Source organism: Pan troglodytes, chromosome 14, assembly GCF_028858775.2.
Source record: "Pan troglodytes isolate AG18354 chromosome 14, NHGRI_mPanTro3-v2.0_pri, whole genome shotgun sequence".
In the NCBI taxonomy this organism is placed as follows: Eukaryota; Metazoa; Chordata; class Mammalia; order Primates; family Hominidae; genus Pan; species Pan troglodytes.
Genome location: NC_072412.2, coordinates 92,289,281 through 92,312,796, shown reverse-complemented (window position 1 = coordinate 92,312,796; position 23,516 = coordinate 92,289,281).

Genomic DNA, 23,516 nt, shown 5'->3' with positions numbered 1-23,516 from the left:
GAGCTGCCTTGGCTCCTCTATACCAGCACACTTATTGGCTGAATATCACCAAATTTAATGTGATATGGATCCAAGTAATTGCTCAACTGAGCTTTACTAAAATTCCTGACATAATATTTTTAAACTACTAAATTTCAGATCAGTTTGTTACACCACAATAAATAAGGAGCAGAAATTGGTAACAGAACTGGAGTGTTATAAAAATGCCAAAAAGATATAACACTTTTTATAATGGTGGCAGGTGGAAACTGAAAGGTCCTGAAAGAGAATGTTCACAACAGTTGTAGGGGCCTCAGTAAGGCTGTTGTTGAAGGCTTGAAGGAGAGTGAGAAAAATGGCCTTGGAGTCTGAAGAAAACAGAAACATTCTAATGTACTAGCAGAAGTTTGTCAAAACTATTTTCTGTTTGCTGTATAATATGGAAAATAGAAAAAATGATCTCATAAATGTTTGTATCTCACAGGGGATATTTGAGGCATTATCAAAGAAGTCCCCTAGTCTTCTAGCTTCTAATGATAAAATATGAGAAAGAATGAATTAAATAAGTATTGGTTTAGTTTTTGAAAAAATATTAGAGAAAATACACCAGCAAGACTTGCTGGTTTTACAAATGCGACTGGTTCTCATATCCATTTTTTTGTTGCAAAAGACTTTTAAACTAAGAAATGGAATAAAGGTGGAGATCAAGTCCAAGGGGACACCAGTAAACATAGCCTCAGGGCTAAAATGTCAGCTGTGTGGCTGTAAGAGCCTTTGTGCAGACCCCAGAAGAATTCATGGGCCTATCCAATATGGCTTTTAAATCTCTTAAGGGCATTGTAAAATAGCACCCTGACTCTCAGCTTCATGTAAAGATAATTGGTCTTGGTAAGTAATGTAAAAATTAATAACAAAATGAATTATAATTGAGTACATAGAAAATCCAAAATATTTTTAAAGTAGGTATACTTGTTCAACTCAAAATATGAAATGAAAAGAGGCCTTTGGATATCCAAATTTCTGTAGGGAATAACAAACTGAAGAAGTTACTTGAAAACATTTTTTATTAAAAAGTTAGAATACTAGAATAGTACTCTATTGAAATACAGCAGACAGTAGGTCCAATAGCCACACAATTTATACCAAGGAAGCATGACTGGGCACTAGTCACTGATCATATTCTCAGCTGGATTCACTTCTATGTACCTTCCTTCACAACCTCAGTTCCACTTTTTGACTGAGAGTGTTTATTGTTTGATATGGTTTGGCTGTGTCCCCACACAAATCTCATCTTCAATTGCCACATATTGTGGGAGGAACCCAGTGGGAGGTAATCAAGTCATAGTGGCAGGTCTTTCCTGTGCTGTTCTTGTGAGAATGAATAAGTCTCATGAGATCTGATGGTAATATAAGGGGGAGTTTCCCTGCACAAGCTCTCTATTTGCCTGCTGCCATCCACATAAGATGTGACTTGCTCCTCCTTACCTTCCGCCATGACTGTGAGGTCTCCTTAGCCACATGGAACTGTGAGTCCAATAAACCTCTTTCTTTTGTAAATTGCCCAGTCTTGGGTAGGTGTTTATTAGCAGCCTGAAAATTAACTACTACAATAAATTGGTACCAGTAGAGTGGCACACTGCTAAGAAATATACCTGAAAATGTGGAAGTGACTTTGGAATTGGGTAATAGGCAGCTGTTGAAATACTTTGGAGGGCTCAAAAGAAGATAGGAAAATGTGGGAAAGTTTAGAACTTCCTAGAGACTTGTTGAATGGCTTTACCCAAACTGCTGATAGTGATATGAACACTAAAGTCCAGGTTGAGGTGGTCTCAGATGGAAATGAGGAACTTTCTGGGAACTGGGGCAAAGATGGCTCTTGTTATGTTTTAGCAAAGAGACTGGGAGGCATTTGCCGCTGCCCTAGAGATTTGTGGAACTCTGGACTTGAGAGACATGATTTAGAGTATCTGGCAGAAGAAATTTCTAAGCAGCAAAGCATTCATGAGATGACTTGGGTGCTGTTAAAGGCATTCAGCTTTAAAGGGGAAACAAAGCATAAAAGTTCAGGAATTTGCTGCCTGACAATGCGATAGAAAAGAAAATCTTATTTTCTGAGAAGGAATTCAAGCAGAATGCAGAAATTTGCATAAGTAATGAGAAGCCAGATGTTAATCCCCACGACAATGTAGAAAATGTCTTCAGGACACATCAGAAGTCCTCAAGGTAGCCTCTCCCATCACTAGGCCTGGAGGTCTAGGAGGAAAATGTGGTTTCGTGAGCTGGGCCCAGGGTCTCTGTGCTGTGTGCAGCTTAGGGGTTTGGTGCCCTGTGTCCCAGCATCTCCAGCCATGCCTGAAAAGGGCCAATGTAGAGCTCAGGCTGTGGCTTCAGAGAGTGCAAGCCCCCAAACCTTGGCAGCTTCCACATGGTGTTGAGCCTACGAGTGCACAGACATCAAGGATTGAGGTTTGGGTACCTCCGCCTAGATTTCAGAGGATGTATGGAAACACCTGGATGCCTATGCAGAAGTTTTCTTCAGGGGTGGGGTCCTCATGGAAAACCTCTGCTAGGTCAGTGCTGAAGGGAAACATGGAGTGGAAGACCCCACACAGGGTCCCTATTGGGGAACTACCTGGTGGAGCTGTGAGAAGAGGGCCACTAGCCTCCAGAATCCAGAATGGTACATCCACTAACAGCTTGCACCGTTCACCTGGAAAAGCCACAGACTCTCAATATCAGCCTGTGAAGGCAGCCAGGAGGGAGACCGTACCCTGAAAAGGCAGAGGGAGGAGCTGCCCAAGGCTATGCGAAGCCACCTCTTGCATCAGCATGACCTGGATGTGAGACATGGCGTCGAAGGAGATCATTTTGGAGCTTTAAGACTTGACTGCCCTGCTGGATTTCAGACTGGCATGGGGCCTGTAGCCCCTTTGTTTTGGCTAATGTCTCTCTTTTGGAATGGCTGTATTTACCCAATGCCTGTACCCCCATTGTATCTAGAAAGTAACTAACTTGCTTTTGATTTTACAGGCTTATAAGTGGAAGGGACTTGCTTTGTCTCGGATGAGACTTTGGACTGTGAACTTTTGAGTTAATTCAGAAATGAGTTGGGACTTTGGGGGACTGTTGGGAAGGCATGACTGGTTTTGAGATGTGAAGATATGAGATTTGCAACGGGCCAGGGGAGGAATGATATGGTTTGACTGTGTCCCCACCCAAATCTCATCTGGACTTCCTATGTGTTATGGGAAGGACACAGTGAGAGGTAATTGAATCATGGGGGCAGGTCTTTCCCGGGCTCTTCTTGTGAGAGTGAATAAGTCTCATGAGATCTGATGGTAATATAAGGGAGTTTCCCTGCACAAGCTCTCTCTCTTTGCCTGCCACCATCCACGTAAGATGTGACTTGCTCCTCCTTGCCTTCTGCCATGATTGTGAGGTCTCCCTAGCCATGTGGAACTGTAAGTCCAGTAAACCCCTTTCTTTTGTAAATTGCCCAATCTCAGGTATGTCTTTATCAGCAGCATGAAAACAGACTAGTATGGTGTTATATATTGTCTCTATCTCAACATTGTATATTGAATCTTTCAGTCAAAGATAATCTGTTGTTAAGTTCGCAAAATTTGAGATTTGTAGAAATTCTGATTAAGAAATTATATCCAAGGAAACTTATGTGCACATTAACAAGACCAGGAGCTCCATAACATTTGAGATGCTATTATAATGAAATGAGACTTTTGGGGGTTTCTGTAAGGGATGAGTGTACTTTGCACATGGAAGGGATAAAAATCTCTGGGGCTGAGAAGGCCGACTGAGATAGACAGTCTATAATGGTCCCCAATGAACCACATCTTTTCATATTCACTTAGACTATCCTTATTTTGCCAAAGGAATGTCGTAAAAATGGAAGAATGCAGCCTGAATTTAGGCTACATGAACTGTTGCAGATTTCATGTAGATCTCTTGGAACATTTTAAACTGCCATATAAGAAGTGTGAATACCCTGAGAAAGCCTATTCCGTGAGGAAGCCAAAATTTGTCATACAGAAAGAACATGTAAAGGGAAAGAGAGATTTTGTCCAACCTCCATTGTCTCAGTCATTCCTAGCACAAGTGAGAGGCTAATAAGTTAAGCTGTCTTGAATTTCCCAGTCAAGGTGAGTGACCAGCTAAATGGCAGCAAGTGAATCATGTTTGCAGATGAAGGGCCCAACTCAACTCCTGAAACACTGTTCCACAAATTCCAGAGCAAAATTAAATGGTTTCTCTTGGCTACTGAGCTTTGCATAATTTATATGATAATACATCATACTACATTATTGAATGTCATATGACACAAAACAATTAAAGAAAACTGTAATTCCATGGCTGCTATTATTTAAATGCATTCTTCTCAAAATAAAAATCTGTATCACATGAATTCATATGTTGTTACAATGCTTGATTATTTGAGTCATTATGCTTTTAAATAATTTTTAAATCCTTAGTTTTCACTACTAATATAAAGGTAAACATGAAAAGAACTGTGATTTTAATATTTAAAAGTTCCAAAGGCATAAAAACCAGATATAATTAAACTGTAAAAAAGGTTCATAAACAATGGTTTATATCTGCTGTATCATGACACCCCTCAGAGAAACAGCTTTACATATATTTTATTTTGTGTCATCATAAAACATGAACCAATTTAATAAATGATATATATCTCATGTGGTCAGACTCAAACCATACTCTTAGTGTGAAATGCACAATTCATGAAGTTGGCTGGTACAACCAGTCCTATCTCAGGAATATGTCCACAGGTTGACAAGTTAACTATTTTCCTGACTGATGGCCCTTCCGTGGAGAAATGAGTGACAGAAGAATAGATTAAACAACAACACATTTTATTACCTACAGTGCCTTCAAACAAAGTTAGATGTCAAAACAAATTCACGTCCATAATAGAAGCTCAATCTGTCTTGAGCACACAGTCAGAGATTAAACCTTGTAAACTCCCTGCATTTCCTACAGCATGACTTTATAGCTATTTTTCATTATAAACGCTTTAAAATGCATTCCCAGACTGTCCCCCAAGATCAAGATAAGTAATTAATGTTCACTTTAATTATGATTTACATCATTTTTATGCTCATTATAATGTCAGTAATGTCAGGTAGATTACTATTGCCACGGCAACCTGCAGTGCTATGGATGTGACCTAAAGTCAATACTAATTAGGCCTTTGCTCCAGGTTACATCAATATAATAGACGAATGTAAAATATGGCACAGTTCTACCTTTGTTTTAAATAATTTTCTGGTCATCTACAAAATTTATCCAAATTAAAATCTCATAAGACTATCCCTACTTTTAAATCAGGAATATATATCTTTTCCACTTAAATAAAAACTCTTCCTAGATTATCCCACATTCACTTATTTCTCAGTTTCTTTCCATGGATCAATGCATAACATATAGCTGAAGAAAAAGAGCTTTAATTATTTAATTTATACATTAAAAAGTGTAAATTTATAAGAAAAATGCACATTTTTTACTTATAAGACAATGTTATTGATAAACTTCACATGATAAAATTTCATTAAACATAAAAAGTGAAAATACTCAAATTCTGTAAAAGAAGAAATGGCTTCAAGTTGCATGTTCAAAATTGGTTTTTTTTCATTTTATGCTGAGATGAAAGCTGAACATTGGAAAATAATTGTTGCTACAAGTGATATGATATACTACAATTTCTCATACTTATACAATATAATAAGTAGATTCATACTAAAGAGTAAAAACTGCTTTCATTAAAAATGTTGGTGTGTATGTCATATTTTATAACAAAAGTATTAAGCTTAAAGTATTGAATTTATTGTGATTTCGTTACTTTAATACATAAAGAACATTTGATTTCAATATCTTAATGATTAGAAAATTTTTAAAGCATACACATTAAATGTATTTATCAGTTCTAATAATAAATTTGTTTATAATATTCCTGCTATTTAAGCACATATTTAATTTTTAGCTGCAATCAATTTCCTGCAAAAGATTGTAATTTTCAAAGGGTCATAATGCAGTAAGTCTAGGAAACTCTGTCTTAACAGTAATATTGGTTTTAATAAAGTAGGCAAAATGCAAGCAACATACCAAGCGTAATCGATAAAGCTCTAAAATATATTCATATAGCTACACATAAGTCATTAAAATTCTTCTATATGATGATAGCCCATTTAGATAATACAATCATTGGCTTTACAGAGTATATTTTAAATGTTTTAGAAAGAAAATTTTTATGATTTTAGTCTTCTGTAGGTATAAAGCAGTGGTTGAAACCTTATTGTGCATACTAATATACATGATATTCAAATAAATCATAAAACTACAAGAGAACATATATATGCTAAATATTTTGGAGTGTTTTAAATTGTAATGGGTATTACAATCTATCTCTGTAGGAGAGATTAATATTTAACTAACAGTCATAGGTTAAAAAGGGGGAGGAAATTAACCCAACCTAGTGTTATGCTCAGATATATACATGTAGACATATACACAGACTATTTTACACATATAGTGTAAATATTTATATGTGTGTGTAGTGTATTTTATATGTGTATGTGTGTGTGTGTGTGTGTCGTTGTGTGCATATATACACATAAACACAATATGGTGCTTTAGTACCAGAATGTTTAGGTTTAAACTTCAGCCTCACCCTTTTGGATTGTTAATGCATCAGGCTATTTACATACATTTTCCCACTTCGTGTCTAAACTGAGGATAATTATAGTACCTGTTATACAACTAAGGTAAATATATATGTATGTATCACACTTAGAATAATAAATGATGCTTGTAAGTACTACATTAGGCTGGGTCCAAAAGAACACCAAGGATTAATTAATAATAAAGTAAAATAAATAAACAAGTCAGGAGTGTGTTTAATTTGTTTAATTCAAGATTGTTTTTCATTAACCCTTTCAACAGCAGAGTACTAGCTCAACTCTATTTTGATGAATGTTTTTCTTGATGCTGTTTTGGAATAAATATCCGTTCTTGACATTATCTCTGTTGCATATAGATGAGTAGAAGTTGAAAATGAATATGAGGCCACAAAATAACTATCACGTCACATCCTGATGGATGATTGTTTATAAGGTTTCAACACTCCTGAATCAGGACCAGCATTAAATATTCAAAGACCTCTAAGCACTAAATTAAGATTAATTAATCAAAACTCGCCATGAGAAACTGTGGCATTCAGATGTGCTCTCTGCTTGAGCCCAGGCTGGACAATCTGTTCACCTCAAATCAGTTTCTGAAACATTGCCACTTAAATCTCTGCCCTTCTGTATTCTCAACTTTCATCAATATTTACTACTTCTTTGAACTCATTGAAACAATTAAGGAAAAAAAGAGTCAGATTGTCGCTAAAAGAGGCTACTGAACTGAGGGAATCATTACACAAAATGAATAGTTTATAAATTTTAAAATAATTTTGTCAATCTTTCAAGTTCATTTTCTCCTAAAGCAATATAGCTATGCTAATATTGTAAAATGTACATAGCATCACTAGTAGTGCTAGCACTTGCCTGTTGAGTTACTATGTTGAATAATATTATGTGAAGTTTGTTTTATGCCCAAATGGAATTTGAAAGTTTCCTCTACTAATTTGTCTAGTTCATAACATTTGTTTGCATGATTTTAAATTTTATTTAGATCCCATACAAGTTTATGATGTGTCAAGTGGCAGCTGTGTCTCTGAGGGGTGCCATGATATGCCAGATAAGAATCACTCCTCTAGAATATAAACAATTCCATGGCAAAGCAATCATGTTCATAATCAAAATGTCATATATATATATATATATATATATATATATATATATATAAATTGTGAAAGTTGTTATATTTGTATTTTTTATTAGTTTCATTTCAGTTTTATTAAGTATACTTCATTTTTGAAACTTAAAAGTTACATGACATGCTCTTATAAAAGAAGCTGTGAAAAATAATACTTTTTAAATAACTTTTTAAATCCCTAAGAAAATATACAGAATATAGACTAAATATTTTTGAAATTTGATTATGAAAATATAATTATTGATTATATATAAGTGTGTTTGATTCAAACTCTTATTTAAAAAGCAACAATTCCATATGAGCAGAACTTGAAGATTAGCATATACCTTGCAGAAAAAATGTTGAAAACATGATTTTCACATTCATATTTTGTCAGTGACTTCTCTTCTGAAATTACAAGCAAATATTCTAACATTTTTGTGATTTAAAACGAACTCATCATTTCTGTTGGTATTATCTGCAAAGTAAAGTAATATTTCTTACTGCATTTCACAGAAATAAAACATAAAATATCTACTCAACATTTTCAACTTTTGAAAATCCAAATTACCACCTGCAAAATCCAGTAATAAAGTATAAAATGGTGTAAATGGCTTTGTATGTCCTGATTTAGTGGTAGATTGCCTTTAACTTCAAGAATAATGTTAATATTTATGTAATTCAGGAACATTGATATAAAATAACTGGTACTAAGTACAAATATATATTCTGGGTTTTGTGCATTTGCTAACCTATTATAATAGTTTTGCATATTCTTCTTTGATACCATCATCTTTGATGGTATTTTGTAGTGTCACCTTGCTTTTCTTCTAAGTTTTTCCACACTTTAAAAGTAGATTTATGAAAATAATCTACGACTTTGTACATAGCATAAATCTCATCAGCTTCTAAAGAGTTTAAAATAGATATCAATATCCTTAGTGTTTTCTCCTAAGGAATTCTATTATGCTCTAACTTATGACTGCTTCTTCAAACTATACTCTTCACAACCTCATACCCATTTATTATGGCAAGTAATACGCTATCAATTTTGAGATCCTTATGCCTCTCCATATCAACCATGCTGTTTTTATGTCTTTGTACTTAAAATTCTTCTCCCTTCTTCACAAATTCCCACCTACACTCTGTATGCTTTGGATACTTCCAATATATTTCACACTTAAAGTTAGATGTGCCCCTTTTAGAAAAATATCATTTCCCAAAGTTCATACAGTTTTGCTGAACCATAATTGCTTTTGCAATTTTAATTTCAGTGAATTAAAAAATAATGTACCGATGAAAATATCAGCACAATATCTACATCATTGGGTATGTATAATTTATGTGATGTAATTTTAAATTTGACTGGCATATTTTTAAGAGTTCAATATATGTTACCTATTCTTATTTCATTATTCATGTTTATTTTCATGTATTAACTTATATTAACTTGCAGCTACAAGAAAAAATAATTCTGTGATCTTTTAAGAGAAACTTACAGGGAGAGAACACGTCATTTAGTAAAGCACTTTTATAAATCAATTGAAATAAAAAGAGAGTTCATGAGAGAAAGTAATTTCCTGAGGAGACAGGCAATACAAGATAGCTAATGCCCTCTGCCTTAAAAAAGAAAAGGAATTTAGAAGCAGCTTAGAGTAAAGAGGAGAGTGGTGAATTGGCTGAGAACCATGGCAAACTGACTGCAGTACTTTTGAGAAATGGAATGTCTGCAACTGAAAATTAAATTATTTGTTTTGTTGCTATTCAAATCCCCTGTGACTCACCTCAAAAATGAACTTATGGGTTTGTGCAATACGCAGGGACAGGTAGTTGATTTTTGTCTTTTTTGGTTTGTTTATTTTGTTGGATTTGTCTATATTAATTATGAAAAGGGGCCAAGATCCAACTTCTACTCTATGCCAGATCAGAAATAAAGGCAAAGCTGTGGGTTGGAGAATATACATTCAGACAGGAGGGGAAAAAAAAGCTAGAGAGACCATGATATAACCTAAACCTTCCAGTATTTGGAGAAATAGTGGACAAAACATGAATAGGGTTGCTTTAAATTATATTTAGATTTCAATTGTCAGAGAAACCTCAGCTTAAATCTGGATTACGTTTACATCTACCAAAAGGACCATAAGAATGTTTTACGTGTCTGCCTCTCCTATTAAACTATTTGGTTTTGAAGAAAGAGCTGAGAACCTTTTTATACCTATATCATTAATAATTAACATAGAATCTTGTGCAGGTGTTCACCCACAAATATGTGTTTTGAATTTAATCTATTCACTGTCAAACTCAGGAAAAATGATGTGACCGTAGACTCATAACAAGTTTTCGTTTTTTACTATGATTCTCTTCATAAATTCACTGCCAACTTTTTGCCCCTGCCAAATCCTGTTTATATTGAGATATTGCTGATACATAGCAAAGTTTGTTTTCAGCGTTATGTTTTTGTTCATAGATGGCATCATTTTTAAAAGCATAGCATCCTTTTTCTTTGTAATCAGGTAAGTTTAGCTGCTAAAATGTATGCTGAGAAGGCAGTACAGAAAAACAAATTTCATAGAATTTGACATATAAATTTCTTTGTAATAAAATGATAATTCATAATGAATTTTAATATTTTCTCTATAGACTTAGGAATGTATATTCTCACCTACGAATTTAAAAGTAAGAGATTTTTTGAAAAGAAAATTGTTTCATAAATTCTCAACAATATGTGCTATGTGGGTAATCAAATTCATAACTATAAAAATGCAGTAATCTGAATGTGTAAACATTTATATTGTTGGGGTTTTATAATTTTTGCCATGATTTATATAGTTTTGTCACAGTACTTATTCCTGTTTTGGAAAAAAGGTTGATTCTAAAATATAAAAATTCGTGTGATTTATGCTACTTTGCAAATAATTTTTGCTATGGAAAGAAGAATATTAGTGTCACAATTCCTTCTCCCAAAGCCCAATGGCATACATAATGACCCTATATATTTGGTAGCAATTTCTTATTTCCTGGTTTTGATTTTCCTTAATTTTAAATTCATAAATTTATATTATTAAAAGTAACAATATGCAGTCTCCCATCTTTGGGTGTATCCATATTGAGTTATCTTCTCTATTGCATGGAAATCTCTTCATTGGTGATCACCCTTCCAAGAAGCCTCCTGCCCTCTTCTTCAATCACTAAAGTCTCATTTAAAGGCTTTCTGCCAAAGCATCATTCTGGGACTTCTTTTCATTATTTTTCTTGGTTAGAACTACACTCCTTGGTATTCTGGGTTTTTTTCCCTCAATTTTTCTCTATTATTTGGCTAGAATATATCCCCATATAAATTCATTTAAAGGAAGAATGGAATATCAAAAACACATAATAGTAGGAAATTTATTGGTACATTCATTTATATATTAAAAATAATTTCCCTCTGAATTATTTCCTCTAACACTTGGTGTGCCTGACAGAAAATCTGTTGTCAGGTTGATAGTTGCACTTAGGTAACTCAACTGTTTTATAATTAATTTTTTAAATATTAAACTTATTGCTCATTCAATTTTAGATTTACAAAAAATTGTGAAGCTACTATAGAGTTCCCACATACCACACACTCAGTTTCTCCTATCATTAACCTATTACATTAGTATGATGTATTTGTGATATTTCATGTACCCACAGTGATACATAGTTATTAATTTCATTAGTTATACCTAATGTCCTTATTCTGTTCCAAGATCCAATACAAGATATCACATTTTGTTTGGTTGTCATGTCTCCTTAGGCCTCTCTTGGCTATGATAGTTTTTTCATACTTTCATTGTTTTTGATAACATAGAGAGTGTTGAGGAGTGTTGGTTAGGGATTTACAGAATGTCCCTCAATTAGGATTTTTCAGGTGTTTTTCTTATGACTGGACTAGGGTTGTGGAATTTTGAGAGGAAGACCACAAAGATAAAGTGCCATTATCTTTCATTTATATCAAGGGTCCATACTATCAACATGATTTGTGACTGCCGAGGTTGAACCGTGGTTAAGGATTGTCAAGTTTCTCAACTGTAAAATTATTATTTTCTTATTTCCCTACTGTAATTTTTATTAAGAAGTCAAGATGTGCAGCCCACACTTAAGAAGTCGGTAGTTGTGTTCCACCTTTTTTGAAGGCCAAATATCCACATAAATGATTTGGAATGTTTCTGCTTAGAATATCTTTGTGTTCCCCTTTATTTATTTGTTTATTCAATCATTTGTATATAACATTATATCAGTATAAACTTATGAATGTTTGTTTTCTATTTTGAGTTGCAATCAATACTAGTTTATTGCTCAACTTATTTCAGCTTTGGCCTTTGGGAATTCTGTCAGTTAACTCTTTTGTACCTTTGAAACACTCCAATCTTTTTTTTTTTTTTTTGTACCCTTTTTACTTACTAGCACTAGAAGATGCTGTAGCATCATTTTGTGTATATTTCCTGCTCTAGTTCTGGAGCCAGACACAAGCTTTTATTTGGGTGTTAAAATTTATGAGTGAAGATGTGTGTTTCTCTAGAAGCTTTAATATTCTTTAATTTTGTCACACTGTATTTTAGGGTGTCTTTTTCAAATTCATATACTAATAATACAAAGCATTTTATTGTGAAGGCTTATGTCAGTTTTTATCTTTAGAAGTCTTTTGTTTTTCGTTGACAGTTATCTTATTTGACTCTTCCTTATTATCGTATCCTTTTTCATGCTTTTTATGAATGCATATTTTCTTCCTTTAACAATTCATTTTTATTCTCCTTGATTATTTTTGTTTTAGTCTAACTGTTTAAATTGATCTCTCTACTTTATTCTATTAGCTTTTTCTTGTTTGTTTTTTGAGTCAGATTGAAGGAAAAAAGACTTGGTTTATTTGACTAGCTGCTGTGGTTTTCCCTGGCTGCTATGTAAGTAGGTAAGTAGGTCTGCTTCCTGAATGGACTCCTCTCATGAACGGGAAGTTGGAGCTCCTTTTTTTTCTGAGATTGTGATTGAGAGCTCTTTAGAGTGCAGTTTAGGAGTATTATTGTCTATCTTATGTGGATATTAAAATAAGCAAGTACTGTACCTGGAGAAACAAATGCTGACTTTTCCTGCCTTGCTTTTTGTGGTTTAATTCTAACCAAGAGTTTAATTACTTCTGCTAGCAACTCTGTAAGCTGAAATGGACATGAATATTATAACAAGTGACTGGAATGCTCTACTGTTGACTGCCTTTCAAGTAAATTCCCAATACTTTTTGCTTCAGAGATCTTAGAGGTTAACTTTGATAGGAAGATCTTTATGATTCTCTTGAGACAAATGACTTTCACCTTTATGAAGAGTCCTTATGTGATAATACTTTATTGCAGCCTCTTTCTTTTTTTTATTTTATTATTATTATACTTTAAGTTTTAGGGTACATGTGCACAATGTGCAGGTTACTTACATATGTATACATGTGCCATGCTGGTGTGCTGCACCCATTAACTGGTCATTTAGCATTAGGTATATCTCCTAAAGCTATCCCTCTCCACTCCCCCCACCCCACAACAGTCCCCAGAGTGTGATATTCACCTTCCTGTGTCCATGTGTAATCATTGTTCAGTTCCCACCTATGAGTGAGAATATGTGGTCTTTGTTTTTCTGTTCTTGCGATAGTTTACTGAGAATGATGATTTCCAATTTCATCCATGTCCCTACAAAGGACATGAACTCATCATTTTTTATGGCTGCATAGTATTCTATGGTGTATATGTGCCACATTTTCTTAATCCAGTCTATCATTGTTGGACATTTGGGTTGGTTCCAAGTCTTTGCTATTGTGAATAGTGCTGCAATAAAAATACGTGTGCATGTGTCTTTATAGCAGCATGATTTACAGTCCTTTGGGTATATACCCAGTAATGGGATGGCTGGGTCAAATGGTATTTCTAGTTCTAGATCCCTGAGGAATCGCCACACTGACTTCCACAAGGGTTGAGCTAGTTTACAGTCCCACCAACAGTGTAAAAGTGTTCCTATTTCTCCACATCCTCTCCAGCACCTGTTGTTTCCTGACTTTTTAATGATTGCCATTCTAACTGGTGTGAGATGGTATCTCATTGTGGTTTTGATTTGCATTTCTCTGATGGCCAGTGATGGTGAGCATTACTTTAAGTTCTAGGGTACATGTGCACAACGTGCAGGTTAGTTACATGTGTATACATGTGCCATGTTGGTGTGCTGCACCCAATAACTCCTCATTTAACATTAGATATATCTCCTAATGCTATCCCTCCCCCCTCCCCCCACTCCACAACAGGCCCCAGTGTGTGATATTCCCCTTCCTGTGTCCACGTGTTGTCACTGTTCAATTACCATGTATGAGTGAGAACATGCGGTGTTTGGTTTTTGTCCTTGCAGTAGTTTGCTGAGAATGATGGTTTCCAGCTTCATCCATGTCCCTACAAAGGACATGAACTCATCAATTTTTATGGCTGCATAGTATTCCATGGTGTATATGTGCCACATTTTCTTAATCCAATCTATCATTGTTGGACATTTGGGTTGGTTCCAAGTCTTTGCTATTGTGAATAGTGCCACAATAAACATACGTGTGCATGTGTCTTTATAGCAGCATGATTTATAATCCTTTGGGTATACACCCAGTAACGGGATGGCTGGGTCAAATGGTATTTCTAGTTCTAGATCCCTGAGGAATCGCTACACTGATTCCACAATGGTTGAACTAGTTTGCAGTCCCACCAACAGTGTAAAAGTGTTCCTATTTCTCCACATCCTCTCCAGCACCTGTTGTTTCCTGACTTTTTAATGATCACCATTCTAACTGGTTTGTGATGGTATCTCATTGTGGTTTTGATTTGCATTTCTCTGATGGCCAGTGATGATGAGCATTTTTTCATGTGTCTTTTGGCTGCATAAATGTCTTCTTTTGAGAAGTGTCTATTCATATCCCTCGCCCACTTTTTGATGGGGTTGTTTGTTTTTTTCTTGTAAATTTGTTTGAGTTCATTGTAGATTCTGGATATTAGCCCTTTGTCAGATGAGCAGATTGCAAAAATTTTCTCCCATTCTGTAGGTTGCCTGTTCACTCTGATGGTAGTTTCTTTTGCTGTGCAGAAGCTCTTTAGTTTAATTAGATCCCATTTGTCAATTTTGGCTTTTGTTGCCATTGCTTTTGGTGTTTTAGACATGAAGTCCTTACCCATGCCTATGTCCTGAATGGTATTGCCTAGGTTTTCTTCTAGGGATTTTATGGTTTTAGGTCTAACGTTTAAGTCTTTAATCCATCTTGAATTAATTTTTGTATAAGGTGTAAGGAAGGGATCCAGTTTCAGCTTTCTATATATGGCTAGCCAGTTTTCCCAGCACCATTTATTAAATAGGGAATTGTTTCCCCATTTGTTGTTTTTGTCAGGTTTGTCAAAGATCAGATGGTTGTAGATATGCAGCATTATTTCTGAGGGCTCTGTTCTATTCCATTGGTCTATATCTCTGCTTTGGTACCAGTACCATGCTATTTTGGTTACTGTAGCCTTTTAGTATAGTTTGAAGTCAGGTAGCGTGATGCCTCCAGCTTTGTTCTTTTGGCTTAGGATTGACTTGGCAATGCGGGCTCTTTTTTTGGTTCCATATGAACTTTAAAGTAGTTTTTTCCAATTCTGTGAAGAAAGTCATTAGTAGCTTGACGGGGATGGCATTGAATCTATAAATTACCTTGGGCAGTATGGCCATTTTCACAATATTGATTCTTCCTACCCATGAGCATGGAATGTTCTTCCATTTGTTTGTATCCTCTTTTATTTCATTGAGCAGTGGTTTGCAGCCTCTTTCAATCAACATAGTTTAAAAGCATGTTTATAGAATGCATTTGACTCTTGGTAATAGAGGTTCTAAGTAACTCTGACTTAGCATTTACAATGACCATTATTTATGTAACAGAATGTGTAAATGTGGGACAACTTGTCTGTGCACGATGTGATACCTTCGTTTTCTAGTCTGCCATCATCTGAGTGTAGGTGGTGCTTCCTCACATGATCACAAGAGAGCTGCCACAGGTACATGCATCACATTTACTCAACCATATTCATAGGAACCAGTGAGGCCTCTCTCTCTCTCCTTCCTCTCTCTTTCTCTTTCGCTTTCTCTCTCTCTCCCCGCCCCCCACCTTCGCCTTCCCTTCTCCTTCTCTATTCTGAGGGTAGAAACAAATCCTAGTGTTGCCAGCAGAGGCCAGATAATATGTGTGTGCATAAATTGATCATGGGCAAAGTAGAAAGGGATACCATCATTGATTTACACTTACCATAGTTTCCTTTCCTAGGTGCAAACCTCCTTAGTAAAACTGGATTTCTCTTAGCAAGTAACAGTAATATGTAGGCAACCAGTATCATTGGCCACGAAGGTTTATCTGTATTCTACAACAGAAAGAATTATTGGACACTTTCCTCTCTACCTCTACCCATTTTATTATTACTAACTTGTCCTATTTTATGACCTCACATTTTTATTCTAATATATTTTCAGGTTAAAAAGGAGTCTTCCATTTTAAAATGGAAAGTCTGTACTATTTGAATAAATTAACTCTGGGAACTAGAGTTTTGCCTTGCAGCAATTATCAGCCACATCACGAACTGAATATAAATAGTAAAACCAAACAACAAAAAAAGAAATTTTCCATTATATTCAGTAATGGCTCCCTGATGAGGATAAAAATGTATCTGCACATGAATTAGTATTTTAAAAAATCAGAATTTGTCTTTTTATTTTATTTTTATTGTATGTGCAAATTTGAATACTATAATGTGTTTTTATTTAATTCATTTAGATGATTTTTTTCTACCTGGGAAAATAATAACTTCATTTCAGAGTTGCAAATACGCAGAGTACATGTACACATTTTAATTATTTTCTTCAGAAAATCATAAAAATTCTTATTGATTATATTGAGAATGTAAATGTTTTCATAAATTATGCTACATAAAATATAAAATCAAACATGATTTAATTGTTCTGAGAAATTTGTTTAAAAACTTAGCTTATTCACAAATAAATGCCCTCACCAAAAAATGAAATAATATACTTGATTAAATATATTTTATCATGTTGGCGTAATTAACAATTTAGAACATAGTCCCATATTAATGCACCAGTCAATATGCTCCTGAAATTCAATGTCATTCCTACTAATACCATTTCTTTGGGCTTCTAGGCCATGGACAAGTTCAAATGAAACAACTTAATGGGCATAATACATCATCTGATAAATTAAAATATAGCTAATTTTTTAAAGAATATAATTCCTACAGATAAAAAGCAATCAAAATGAGAGAAAAGTAGAAGAGGAAGTGGAGTGCTGCAACTTTCATGGTTAATATATAGAAACATTTACATATGAAAATGCTTCAAGTATCAATGTAATTTTTCTTTGGCTTTAACAAAATGGTAACTCTGGAAGGATCTTTATAAATGAAGGCTTTGAGGAGCTTAATTACAGTAACATACAATCACCCTTTTAGTTGTTAAATAAAAATTGTGTAAGGAACTCTGTCATTATGTTTTTAATAATGCATTCAAATTGAAATGTTTAGACACTTTTAGCATTTAGCAATTTTCTAAGAGTAAGTCAGCAGGTTAAAAATTAACATATTTCTTCAATGCAGGATAATTTAGTTACAATTTACATAATTTACTTAACACAGATACTTTCTGAAACATTCAATTTTTTAACCTTTAATGAAAAATCTAATGTCTTAGTAATAATGTAGTACTCTCTGAAACTGATAATTTGTAGAAATTATCATGTAATTTATCTTTTTGCTTTCAGTAATCAACAAGTTTCCATCATTTTTGTGGAAGTAGTAAGTTAAAAATATTGCTCCTCTAAGACTATAAAATCATTTTAGATTTTAAATGTGTTTATATAGTGCTCTAAAATGCATACATTGCAAGGAGAACAATCACATGAATAATAAATTATTTTTAAAAGTCATTCTATTCAATTCTATTTTTTAACTTGCCTATGAAAGTTTTTTGATCACTCACAAGTCTCAGTAAATATTAATATTATATTTCTTTGGTAGAGCATTTTAACTGCCATATATTAGTTTTTGTTAGAAAAATAAAGTCACATAATTTACCAAATGAAATTGATGATTTCATGAAAAAATTGAGGTCAGAACACAATAATTACTTACATTTTTTCTAATTTGAGTTCTGTCTGAACCTACAGATTTTTGATAGTCTAGCAAGAGTTTAGGCAATTACAAAATTAACATCCATTGAGCAGTTTAATACATTAAACATAATAGTCGAAAGTATTTGGGCCGGGCGCGGTGGCTCACGCCTGTAATCCCAGCACTTTGGGAGCCCGAGGCAGGCAGATCACGAGGTCCGGAGATTGAGACCATCCTGGCTAACATGGTGAAACCCCGTCTCTACTAAAAAATACAAAAAATTAGCCGGGCGTGGTGGCGGGTGCCTGTAATCCCAGCTACTGAGGAGGCTGAGGCAGGAGAATGGCGTGAACCCGGGAGGCGGAGCTTTCAGTGAGCTGAGATCACTCTACCGCACTCCAGCCTCGGCGACAGAGCGAGACTCCATCTCAAAAAAAAAAAAAAAGAGAGTATTTGGGCGCTAGTTATCTAATATGTAATGGTAAAAGGGTTTCTTCTTTAATAATTCTTAAGTTCAAACTCGTGTCTGAGAATTTTATGATTTTAAGACATTGTTCAAACAGAAAATAATGAAATAAAATTATTAATAATTATGTTGAAGGCAAAGATTAGTAGTAGAAATATGAATATATAATGCATTTTTAAGTGTAGTGGGTTGGAGAGTGGTTCCCAAATATGTGGCCACTCAGAACCTCAGAATGTGACCTTATTTGGAGTAATTGTCTTTGCAGATGTAATTAGGATAAGAATTACAAGATGAAGGATCATTTACATTTTGAGAGATCCTAAATCCAATGACTAGATTTCTCATAAGAACTATAATAAATGAGGACCCACAGAGACAGAGGAGACAGGAGAGAAGATTAAGTGATGAGAGAGGCAGAGATTATAGATATGCTTTCACAAGCCAAGAAACTCTAGGAGCTAATTTTAAGCTGGGAGAGGCACTTCCAGAGCCTTTAGAGAAAGGGTGTCATTGCCAGCACCTTAATTTCAGACATCTGCCTGCAAAATCATGAGAGATTACATTTCTATTGTTTTAAACCACCAAGTTAATGGTAATTTTTTATGGCAGTCTGAGGAAACTAATGCATTAAGAATTATCTCTTGATTTCACAGCACATTAAAAAGAGTAATCTTATTTTTTACCAAGCAAAAACATGATGTTTGTATACACACACACAAATATATATATATAGTCATATATATATAGTCATATATATATAGTCATATATATATATAGTCATATATATATATATATATAGTGACTCCTTGCCCACAAATCCACGATTTTCAAATCCCCCAAATCTGAAAAACCTAAAGTTTTTGCTTTGGTTTTGGTAAGTTTGAGATCAACTCCACTGGGAGCATTGACTAATTGAATTTCCTAAAGTGATAAAAAATAATTATTTTGATTATACAGTAACTTTACATTTTATGACTGAAATGTGAAATAACATGTTAAGAGACACTTTAATAAAAATTTAAAATCAAAACTTGAATTAAAGTTTAATAACGTGATATTGTCCATATATACAAGGCAAATGATGTGATGAATATATTAAAATGGGAAAAAGGAAATTTCCCTAGAATCAAGGAAATATGCAATAGCTAGCTTTGTATTGAACTTCATTCATCATTGATGAAGACTGTCTCTAATACTTTCTCATCCTTAAAGTATCACCATTATTTTATAACCCTATCTTACTGCTGTTTAACTTGAATAAAATATTAATTTTTCTGTTTTTACATTTGTTTAATGTTTTAGTCTTTCATCAATTTATACACTATACATTCTCAGAAAAAATATGTATATTTATTATATATATGTATCCATATATCTTTATATGCCAATATCTGCATGTGTACCTATATGTATATATGTCTCTGTGTATATTCAAAATAGGTTGCCAGATAAAAAATAGGACACCGAAATAAGCTTAAGATTTGCATAAATAACACATTTTTAATATAAATATTCACTAATTATTACACTGCACATACTTACTCTAAACAACAAAGACAAATTGTGATGTTATTAGCAAAATGTATAGCATAGGTACTCATCCCTCCACAGCACCCAAAATAAAAAAAAAAAAAAAACGGTCAGAATCAATATTGTCAGAACTCTGGAAAGTAGTTAAAGGTTAGCAGCAGCCAACCAAACAAAATTTTTAAATAGCACTTAAAAATGATAGAAAAGTTTTGTAGTGTTTTTACTTGTTCTTGCTGTTCCTCCACCTCCCTAGCTCAGTGATGGTCTTGGACATGGCAGCCCATGTTCCCTGAGTGGTTTGATGGTCCTTTGTTCCAGAAGTAAATTAGATCTTATTTCAAATAGTAGTGTTTGTCCATTGTGACATTCTGGGAGTTCCTTAAGGGAGTCAGGCAATTTGCTTGCCTTTGTTTCATGTAACTTAGAACTCTCAGGCAGAAAAGTGGCTGTACAGAGGGAATTCCTTTAAATGACTGTACAGAGAATGAATAACTCACTGCCACTTATGGCAAACAAGTAAGCAAGCTAAAAACCTGAGAGGAAAAGTTGATAATCTCTTTGAGAAATAAGGAAATGGAAAAGTTTCCACGTGTATGAGGGTTTCAAGAAGCCACACACATGCTTAAAGTAGAACACATACTTAGGAAACACTACGGAATTCAGCTTTTACCTTTACTCATCTCTAGGTTCAGAACAAGCAAAAAGTAAGACTATTGCGTAGTTTCACATGGTCTTGCTAGGTCATTGAAGGTGTGCCCAATGACAGATAATCTGTGACTACTGAGTCAGGTTTTCTTTTTTTTTTTTTCTTCTGCCTTTCAATTTTTCTTTATGTGTCCTTTATTTTCTTTCTTTCTTTTTATTTTCTTACTTTCTTTTCTTTCTCTCTCTTTTATCTTTCTTTTTTCTCTCTCTCACTTTCATATCCAACATTTTAAGGAAATCTCTGCCAAACACTAGCTGACCACTATCTAAAAAACTTGGAGACTTCAGAAACCACTGATAAACTAAACACAACAAAGAATACAGACTTTATAAAGAAAGTTTAGAAAAGTCAAATAAAAATAAAATTACAATATACAGCAAATTATATGTAACAAACCTGGAAGAGAAGAAAATATCTAATATTATGCTGCCACATTGTGATACTAAAAATATTCAGATTTTAGAAAAGATTATAAATTATATAAAAAGAATGGCCTTTTGCAGGAGAAGTTAAAAAAAGTGACCCCAAGGAAGCAACATATTGGTCTTCTAGACAAATATTTGAAATATAGTCTTAAATGTGGTCAAAGAGATTAAGCCATGGACAAAAAGCTAAAGGAGGCCTGGGGAAGAGTATCTCATAACTTGTTTTTAAGTTTTACAGGTCTTCAGACAAAGAAGAATTTTAGCCCCAGATGAATCATACCCAGCGTCTTACCTGTACCTGATTTAAATAATATTTGAGTGTTTTTGAATTGATATTTAAATGAGTTGTTGGGCTAGAGTTGATGTTGGAATGATTTAAACCTTCTGTGGATTCTCGGATGGGATGAAAATATTGTGCATGTCGCAGATTGTTATTGGTTACATTGTATCTCCAAAATTAAATGTTCAAGTTCTAATCTGTAGTACCTGTAAATATAATCTTACTTAGAAATAAGATGTTTGTAGATAGAAACAAGTTAAGGTCATAATGGAGTAGGGTGGGCTCTAATTCAGTGACTTGTGTCTTTATAATAAGAAGGAAATTTGAACAGAGAGACACAATGGTAGACAGCAGTAGCAATGGGAATGAAGTGTGTAGAAACTAAGGAAAGGCAAGGATTGTTGGAACCACCAGAAACTGGGAAGAGGCATAGAACAGCTGCTCTTTCAGGGTTGCCAGAAAGAACCATCCCTGCCTACACTTTGATTTAGGACTGCTGTTCTCCAAAAACGTAAGATAATACATTTATGTTGTTTTAAGACATGCAGTTTGTTATAATTTGTTACAGCAGGAAACTAAAAAAAGAAAACCATTGCTATTAATGAAAGACATGCTTTTACATACAGAATGCACACACAAACATACAACTATTTATTAGGTTCAAAAAGTAAATTCAGAAAAGTTGCAGGGTAAAAGATTTACCTGCAAAAATCAGTTGTATTTATATATAAAAACAATGACCAATCTGAAATGAAAATTGAGAAATCAATTCCCTTTACAATAACATCCTAAAAAAGCCTGGTAATAAATTCAAATAAGGAACTGAAAACTCACACAACAAAAAAGCTACAAAACATTGCTGAAATAACTTAAAGAGGATCCAAATAAATGAAAGGATAGCTCATGTTCATGGTTTGGATGACAATAATGTTAAGATTTACTTACTCGCGCAAGCAATCTACAGATCCAATGCAATGCCTCTTAAAATTTAAACAGCCTTCAGCTTTGCCTATCTGTTTTTGTTTGTTTGTTTGTTTCTTTCTTTTTTTTGAGTTGGAGTTTTGCTCTTGTTGCCCAAGCTGGAGTGCAGTGGTGCGATCTTGGCTACTGCAACCTCTGCCTCCCAGGTTCAAATGATTCTCCTGCCTCAGCCTTCTGAGTAGCTGGGATTACAGGCGCGTACCACCACTCCCGGCTATTTTTTGTATTTTTAGTAGAGACGGGGTTTCACCAAGTTGGCCAGGCTGGTCTTGAACTCCTGAGCTCAGGTGATCCACCTGCCACAGCGTCCCAAAATGCTGGGATTACAAGCGTGAGCCACCGCACCCAACTGCCTTCCTTTTTAAAAAAGAAATATAAAAGACGATCTCCAAATTCATGTGGAAAGTAAGAAATTGTGAGTAGCCAAAACAATATTGAAAAGAAATCAATATTGGACAAATAATTTCTCTTGATTTCAAAACTTACTGGAAGCTACAGTAATCAAAGTAGTGTAACAGTGGAATACAATAGGCATACAAACCAATAGAATAAAACTTAGAGCCCAGAATTTATGCCAAATGTAGACAGTCAATTGACTTTTGACAAAGGTGTCAATGTGGAAAAGAATAATCTCTTCAACAATTGGTATAGGCACAACTGGATATCCATTGTCAAAGAGTGAGGCTGGAACCATCCCTAACTCACATGGTATGCAAAAATTGACTCAAAATGGATCAGTGACCTAAACATGACCTAAAAGTGTAAACTTCTCAGAGAAAAACATAGGAGTAGATCTGCATGATGATGGATTTAGCAATGCTTCTTGGAAATGACACCAAAAATATGAGTAACAAATAATAAATTAGATTTCATTAAAATTGAAAACTATGAGCATCAAATGACATTGTCAAGATAATGAAAAACAACTTACAGAACTAGAGAAAATATTTGAAGCCAAAATGTCTAGTAAGGGTCTAGTCTCCAGAATTCATATAGAACAACTTAACCACAGAAAGACAATCTTCTTAAAAATAAGCAAAGATTGAAATAGATATTTCTTCAAAGAAAATAAATTGAGAACAAGCACATAAAATGAGGTTCAACATCGTTAGTCATCAGAGAAATGCAGATCTCAATCACAAGGAGATAC